Below are 9,530 nucleotides of genomic sequence, written 5' to 3' on the forward strand. Positions count from 1 at the left end.
TGGCCATTATTGTTGCAAAACCTCTCTTCCATTATTGCAAGCCCCTCTTATAGCTGAAGTGACTTCCAGGGAATTTAAAGAGCCAGCACCCTCCCCTCGCCCTTATTTTTTCTCTTTTTCCCCTTTTGAAGCCAGACATTAAAGATTAAGACATTCAAAAACAATTGTATATATGAGGGAAATAAGAAAGTGACGATGCATGACCAAGAGAAAATGTTAAGAAAAGGCCTGAGAAACCATAGGTTTATATTTCAGGTTCATCTTCAACACAGTGATAGCTTACAACAATATAATAATAATAATAATAATAATAATAACAACAACAACAACAACAACAAATATTTAGGAAGCAGATACTAGGAAATGGGGAGAATCTGATATCCATAATTACATTATTAGATTCAAATGTCCAGTTTTCAATAAAAATAACAAGGCATACAAAGAAAACAGAGAATATGGCCCACTCAAAGGGAAAGGATAAGCAGAGATTGTCCCTGAAAAAAGATTTGATGACATACCTAATAAACAATAACTTTAAAACAACTATCTTAAAGATGTGCATAGAACTACAAGGAGATGTGAAGAAGGTCAACACATCAAAAATATCCATAAAAAGATAGAATACCTGAACAAAAAGTCTAGAGTTGAAAAATACAATATCTGAAGTGAAAAATTCACTGGGGGGATTCAAAGATATATTTGAGCAGTTAGAATAACCAATGAACTTGAAGACAGGACTATGGAAATTATAAAGTCTGAGGAACACAAAGAAAAATGATTGATGAAATGCCAACAGAGTGTAAGGGACCTGCGGGATGCCATCAAGCAGACCAGCATACACATTATGGAAGTCCCAGATGGAGAAGTGAGAAAGGGGCATAGAGAATATCTGAAGAAATAATGGCTGAAAAGTTTTCCCAATTTTGGTAAAAGACATGAATATAAACATCCAAGAAGCTCTATAAACTCCAAATAAGATGAACTCAAAGAGATCTACACTAAGACACGCTATAATGAAATTTTCTAAAGACAAAAAATCTTGAAAGCAGCATGAGATACAAGGACTCTTCAATAAGATTACCAGCAGATTTCTCATTTTCTCATCAGAAACTTTGGAGGTCAGAGGGAGTAAACAAGGCACTCAAAGTGTTAAAGGAATAAAACTGTCAAGCAAGAATCCGATATCTGGCAAAACTGTCCTTCAACAGTGAAGGAGAAATTAAACAAAAGTTGAGGGGGTTCATTACCACTAGACTTGCCCTGAAAGATATGCTCAGGGGAGTCCCGGAGAACAAAATGAAAGAACACTAGACAATAACTTGAAGCCATATGGAGAAATAAAGAGCTCAATAAAGTTAATACATGGGCAATTAAAAGGTTAATTTTATTGTAAGTACAGTTTGTAACTCAAGCTTTGGTTTTCTATATAATTTAGGAGACTAACAGATTTTAAAAAACAATTATTAGTTTAAATACTAGTACTATTGTAACTTTAGAACATTAAATTTTGTTTCCTATACAATTTAAGAGGCTAATCACATTTAAAAGAATTATTAGTTTTTGTTATGGGGCACACAACACATAAAAATGTAATTTTTGGAAAATCAAACAACTGAAAGGGATGGGGACAGAGCTAATTTTTGTATGTTATCAAAGGTAAGCTGGTATAAATTCAAATCTGAGTGTTGTATCTTTAGGATACTAAATGTAATCTCCATGGTAACCACCAAGAAAATAGCTATAAAATATACATAAAAGGAAATGAGAAAGGAATTTAAACATTTCACTACAAAAAAAAAAAATCAACTGAACATAAAGAAGGGAGCACTGCAGAAAATGAGGGGACAAAAAACACAAAGCATATAAAAAACAAACAGCAAAATAACAGAAATAGGTCCCTTATTATCAGTAATTACTTTAAATTACAGATGACCTTTAAACAACATGAGTTTGAAGTGCACAGTTCCACTTACACATGGATTTTTTTTTTCAGTAAATACAGTACAGGACTATATTTACTGTTGTAAATGCAGTTTCTCTTCCTTATAATTTTCTTAATAACATTTTCTTTTTTCTACCTTACTTTATTATAAGTATACAGTACATAATGTATATAACATATAAAATGTGTTAATAAACTGTTCATGTTATCAATAAGAGTTTCAGTCAACAGTAGGCTATTAGTGGTTAAGTTTTTGAGGAGTCAGAAGTTATACATGGATTTTTGACTATGCAGGGGATTAGTACCCCTAACCCCACATTAAGGGTCAACTGTTATTCTTGCCAATCAAATCTGAATTAAATTCTCCTATCAAAAGACAGATATTGTCAAAATAGATAAAAACACATGATCCTCCAACTATATGCTGTCTTCAAGAGATTCACTTTGTACCCAAAGACACAAACACACTGAATGTGAAAGGATGGAGTATATTCCATGCAAATAGTAATGAAAAGAACAATAGTGGTAATACTAATATCAGACAAATATGCAGCTGCTCTGGAAAACAGTGTGGACATTCCTCAAAAAAATTAAAAATAGATCTACCCTATGACCCAGCAATAGCACTGCTAGGAATTTACCCCAGGGATACAGGAGTGATGATGCATAGTGGCACTTGTACCCCAATGTTTATAGCAGCACTCTCAACAATAGCCAAATTATGGAAAGAGCCTAAATGTCCATCAACTGATGAATGGATAAAGAAGTTGTGGTTTATATATACAATGAAATACTACTTGGCATTGAGAAAAAATGAAATATGGCCCTTTGTAGCAACGTGGATGCAACTGGAGAGTGTTATGTTAAGTGAAATAAGTCATACAGAGAAAGACAGATACCATATGTTTTCACTCTTATGTGGATCCTGAGAAACTTAACAGAAGACCATGGGGAAGGGAAGGGGGGAAAAAAAGCTAGAGAGGGAGGGAGGCAAACCATAAGAGACTCTTAAAAACTGAGAATAAACTGAAGGTTGATGGGGGAGTGGGAGGGAGGGGAAAGTGTGTGATGGGCATTGAGGAGGGCACCTGTTGGGTTGAGCACTGGGTGTTGTCTGGAAACCAATCTGACAATAAATTTCATATTAAAAAAATAACAGATAGAAAAATGAGAAAGCAGTAAGTAAATAAAGGACTTAATATTTAAAAAACTACTAGACGTAGCAGACATGTATAAAACACTCTATCAAAAACAACATCTAACTCATTCTTCTCAAGTGCTCAAGGGCTGTTTCCCAGGATAGACCATATATCAGGCTACATAGTGAGTCTCAATAGAGTTTAAAAGGTAGATATTCTACAAAGCATCTTCTCTGACCACAACAGGATGAAGTCAGAAATCAAAAACAGAAATCAAACTTTAAAATTCACAAATTTGTGGAAATTAAACAATAAATTCCTTAAAAACAATGAATCAAAGAAAAAAATTAAAAGAGAAACTAGAAAATACTTAGAAATGAATGAAAAACAACATACCAAAATTTGTAGGACACAGCAAAAGCAGTGCTAAGAGGGAAACTTATAGCTACAGCTTTATTTATCTACTTATGTATTTATGTATTAATATAAACAGATATAAGTCTATAGCTAGAGAAGTGCTAAGGTGGAAATTTATGGCTTACATTAAAAAACAAGAAAGAGGGGTGCCTGGGTGGTTCAGTCAGTTAAGTATCTGACTCTTGATCTCAGCTCAGGTCATGATCTCACAGTTCGTGAGTTCGAACCCCGCATGGGGCTCTGTGCTCACAGCACAGAGCCTGCTTGGGATTTTCTCTCTCTCTCTCTCTCTCTCTCTCTCTCTCTCAAAATAAATAAATAAACTTAAAAAAAAAACTTTAAAAAGAAAGATCTCATATCAACTACCTAACTGTATAATGTAAGGAACTCAAAAAAGAACAAATTAAACCCAAAGATGGAAGAAAGATGGAAGGATATAATAAAGATTAGAGCAGAGATCAATGAAATATAGAATGGAAAAACAATATGAAAATCAGTGAAACCAAAAAGTTGGTTCTTTGAAAAGATCAACAAAATTGGCAAACTTTCAGCAAGATGGACTATGAAAAAAGGAGAGAAGACAAAATTACTTAAGTCAGAACTGAAAATGGGGACATTATTACCAATTCTACAAAAATAAAAAAAAAGATTGTGAGAGTACTATGAAAAGCTGTATGCCAATAAAGTGGACCACCTAGATGAAATGGACAAATTTCTAGAAACACAAATCATGAAGAAAGAGAAAATCTGAATAGATTTGTAACTAGTTAGGAGAATGAATCTGAATGTAACTAGTTAGGAGAATGAAAAACCTGATGGCTTCACTGGTGAATTCTAGCAAGCATATAATGAATACCAATCCTTCTCAAACTTTTCCAAAATATTGAAGAGAGGGGATTCTTTCTAACTCATTCTATGAAGCCAGCATTACCCTGATAGCAAAGCCCCAAAGACACAACATGAAAATACAGAACAATACCTCTTAAGAACATCGACTGAAAAATCCTTGACAAAATAATAGCAAACTGAATCAGCAGCATACTAAAAGGATCATACACACACCATGGCCAAGCAAGATTTATTTCTGGAATGCAAGGATTGTTCAAAATAGGAAAAATCAATCAATGTAATACATCCCATTAACAGATGAAGGAAGAAAAAAAAACAAATTATCTCAATTGACACAGAAAAAGCACCTGACAAAATTCAGTACCTTTCATGAAAAAAATATTCAAGGGGAACCTGGGTGGCTCAGTTGGTTAAGCATCTGACTTCGGCTTAGGTCATGATCTCACGGTTCCTAAGTTTGAGCCCCATGTTGGGCTCTGTGGTGACAGCTCGGAGCCCGAAGCCTGCTTCGGATTCTGTGTCTCTCTCTTTCCCTGCCCCTCCCCCACTCACACTCTGTCTCTCAAAAATAAATAAATGTTTAAAAAAAAACATTCAACAAACTAGGAATAGAAGAAGGAAAATACTTCAAATTAAAAACATAACCATTTTCTCTACCACAACCCCTTTCCCAATTGCCATGGTTAGTTTAGTGGAGAAACAGGGTGCCTGCATATAAAATGTTATTTTTTTTTTATTATATGAAATTTATTGTCAAATTAGTTTCCATACAACACCCAGTGCTCATCCCAAAAGATGCCCTCCTCAATGCCCATCACCCACTAAAATGTTATAAAGCCTGCAGAAAGCAGGGTGGTCAGCATGCTTTGTGCCCAGCTTGCCCAGCTAATTCTGTCACCTATTTCTGATCAACCCAAGGGCTTACAGATTTCCTCATCCAAACACAACTGCATACAAAATTTCATGTGAAGTGAAAAGCCCACACTGTAACAAGGACAGCCTTCTTTGGCTCCCCCATACTGTACCAGATCTGCAGAACACACATATGTATGGTACATTTCCTTAATAATGCACTATCATTGATTTTTTTTTTTTTTTATTTTTGTGGCCCACTCCCAACCCCTAGTTAATCAATAACCAAGTCATCCACATAAGTGTTCACACCCTTATTTGGCCTTCTCAAGAATATGGCTCTCTTTTCCCTTCCCACCAAAAATAAATCCAAGAATTAAAATGCAGTTTATTTTCTGTTTCTGAGGTGAGATACCATCAAAAGTAGTTCTTTACTCTACCTGCATTGATCTTGACAAGCTGGGGATGAAGCCTATTTTTGGCCATGGCCAACTGTAATTTAAAAGCCATCGGGGGCCGCCTGGGTGGCGCAGTCGGTTAAGCGTCCGATTTCAGCCAGGTCACGATCTCGCGGTCCGGGAGTTCGAGCCCCGCGTCAGGCTCTGGGCTGATGGCTCTGAGCCTGGAGCCTGTTTCTGATTCTGTGTCTCCCTCTCTCTCTCTGCCCCTCCCCCGTTCATGCTCTGTCTCTCTCTGTCCGAAAAATAAATAAACGTTGAAAAAAAATTTTTTTTTAAATAAAAGCCATCGGGAGGGGTGCCTGGATGGCCCAGTTGGGTAAGTGTCCAACTTCGGCTCAGGTCATGATCTCATGGTTCATGAGTTTAAGCCCCATGTTGGGGAGCTGGGAGCCTGGAGCCTGCTTCAGATTCTGTGTCTCCCTCTCTCTGCCCTTCCCCCACTTGCACTCTGTATCTCTCTCTGTCTCTCTCAGAGACAATACATAAATACATAAATGCACATTTTGACAATTTATTTTTAAAAAACACACAAAAGCACAACTATGGTTAGTTCACTCATTTTTTTCAATTTTAAACTTAAGTTTATGAAAATTAAAATATATGTACAGAAAAAGTTTTGTCCTGTATATACACTAAGGTATTAGTCTCCATCACAAGATATTTTGAATACATCAGCAGAAATTTTTACTTAAAAACAAAGATCAGGGGTGCCTGGGTGGCTTAGTCGGTGAAGCGACCAAAACAGCTTGTGAGTTTGAGCCCCACATTAGGTTCTGTGCTAACAGCTCAGAGCCTGGAGCCTGCTTTGGATTCTGTGTCTCCCCCTCTCTCTGTCCCCCCACCCCACTATCACTCTCTCTCTGTCTCTCAAAAATGAATATATGTTAAAAAAATTAAAAAGAAAAACAAAGATCATTATGGCATTCATTCTTAAAAAAAAAATACTTTCATTAAGAAAGCTCATCCTTTCTGTTATGCTTCACTATTTAAGGAAAGCACTCCTAATGAGCTCTATTTTGACAGTAACCAAATGATATCTGACCACAATAGGAGCACAAATGTGTTAACTAAGTTACTGACCTTTTGAAACAAACAAATAATATTAAACAAATTTGTGAACAAGTGTTCAGGATAATTAGTATTGATTTCTATTTATTCAAGGGTCTTTGAAGTGGTGATGGTCACCTCACTCTTAGGTTAGAAAATCACCTTTAAAGAGACAAAGCCGAGGGGTGCCTGGGTGGCTCCATCAGTTGGGCGTCTGACTTCAGCTCAGGTCATGATCTCACAGTTGGTGGGTTCGAGCCCCGCATCATGCTGTGTGCTGACAGCTCAGAGCCTGGAGCCTGCTTCGGATTCTGTGTCTCCCTCTCCGTCTCTGCCTGTCCCCACTCATGCTCTGCCTCTCTCTGTCTCTCAAATATGAATAAATGTTAAAAAATAACAATAATAATAAATAAAGAGAGAAAGCCTTAAAATGCTTATTGTCAAGGGATGTTGCATAGGATTTACCAAACACTTCAAGAACCTGAATGTAATTGTATTACACTTCAGACATCCACCCTAATTACAATACAGTATCTTTCAGAAACCATACCCTCCCTTAAAAGAGAAAGAGGTATTTCCATGAGTAGGCTTTAACATCTTAGAAAATTAATTTCCTTCAGTACCTCTCTGTTGCTAATTTAAGGTAAACTTCTCCCTATTCTCTCCCATTATAACCACTAAACCACTAATGCTACTATTGCTGAAAAATATATTTCAAGAATTTGCAAAGCTTGTGACCATAAGAAAACTTCTCAGACACAGTTCAGAAATGTTACACTCATCCAATCCCTCCAAAGAAAATCAGCAACTCCCAATATCAAATTGATTGTTTCTTACTATTCATGGTCAATTTGTTTTCTATCCTGCCTGTTTTGGTTAAAAATGCTAAAAACTCTCTTGTAGAATTTAGGTAGCTGGGAAAGCTAATGTAAAATTTCATTTCCAACCCAATTCTCCAGCTTTGACATTGGGGCATACCAAAACTGAGCCTTCCCACCTCCGTGCACTCACTCCCCACACATACATTTAGAATCCCTCTACTCTCTGGTCACTACCCACGGGGAAAAAAAAAAAAAAACTTAGGGCTTACTAAAAGACCTAGACAGCATATCTTTTAAGTCATTTATATCAATTATAGTGTTATCCAAGATGAGGTAAGTCCAAGTTTAATATGAAAGGTGATTCCTTTTCAAGAAATCATGTCAAATTTTTGTTAATGATAGGAGTCACATGAATCTCTCAAGCAACCCGAAGTGTCTCCTAAGAAAGACATCAAACCTGAGATGTTAGTAATAATACTTGATTCCAAGTACCTTAGGATCCTAGAGATGATTCCAACTTCACCCTCACACACACACACACACACACACACACACACACACACACCCTCTGATTCCACTCTTGTCTCCCCAGATTTTAACTTGATCCTCCTCTCTGTAAATCCATAGGACACTAGAGAAGAAAAAATTGATTGTTTTTTCAGAATATGTTTGGATTTGTACAAAGAAATTGGAAAGAATTATAAATTGGAAATATCTGAGATTTTATCATATCTGTTGGGAAACATACGTCCTGGGAAGATGGAGGATGAAGATACAGGGAATAGGAGTAACAATCAAGAGAAATAAAATGATGATGAGTTCAGGAGGGCAGAGCAGTCCTCTGCCCCTCTGGGGAGGCTGAGGTAGTTGAGACTCATCCTTTGTAAAGGAGCAGGGAGCAAAGTGGCTACCTTAGGAGCCTAGTGCTCCTGCATACTCACCCTTTCACCTACTTGGAACTGACCAATAGTCTGCAGTAAAAAACTATTTACACTTTCACTGGTGTCATATATGTACTGACTTCCACTGTTATTCACATAAAGCTTCAACATCATGGCCTCCTTCACTGTGAAACATTGGACAACAAGAAGTATTTACCAGTAAGAGTATAAACAATCAAGAGGGCAGTAGTTTTTGTCATTTTTTTTTCTTGCTATACAACAGGGCCTGGAACATAGAGTCACCTAATAAACATTTGTTGGATGAAGGTTGAATTACTCCATCCACAGACTACCCAGTAAGACAATCCCAGCTCCTCTGTGGCAGATTCCAGATTAGAAACTCTTAATGTCCAGGCCTATTATGCTTCTCACACAATATCAGGGACTAACAAGGAGTGATGAGCTTTAGTTTGAAATTAAGTAAATATTCAACCTCTTAAAACTTCAAATGCTAGGGAACAAGCAAGCAACCTGGGAGCACATCCTGGGAGAGGGATGAAAATAATTACTTTTCATTTTTATAAATAAGAAAACGTTTTTAAGTTTAACTCATATAAATCCTAATTTAACTGTTCCAAACTCAGGCAAATTACAAGTAAAATCTAGGGAAGGGAAGACTTGTGGTACTTCATGCTTTTGCAGAGTATTTATTTTAAGCCAAATTTTCTTGAGTCCTGGGGAAGGAGACATGAAATTACATGAAAGAGGGCTTACTACTCTACAGGTAATATTCATACATAATGTTTTATGAATAAAATATAGTTTATAAGTTTCAAAAATCAAAATAATATTCTTAACGTAATAAAATAAAAAACCTACTCATGATAAAAAAAACTCTAAGCTGAGAATAGAAGGGAATTTCTTCAACTTGATAAAGAATATTACCATATTGTACACCTGAAACTAATATAGCACTGTATGTTAACTAACTGGAATTAAATTACTTTAAAAAATAAATAAATACTCTTTAAATAAAAAAAAAGGAGAGGCAAACCAAGAAACAGGCTCTTAATATAGAGAACAAATTGATGGATACCAAAGGGGAGGTGGGTCGTAGGATG

The sequence above is a fragment of the Lynx canadensis genome, chromosome B2 (genome assembly GCF_007474595.2).
Source record: "Lynx canadensis isolate LIC74 chromosome B2, mLynCan4.pri.v2, whole genome shotgun sequence".
NCBI classification, from domain to species: domain Eukaryota; kingdom Metazoa; phylum Chordata; class Mammalia; order Carnivora; family Felidae; genus Lynx; species Lynx canadensis.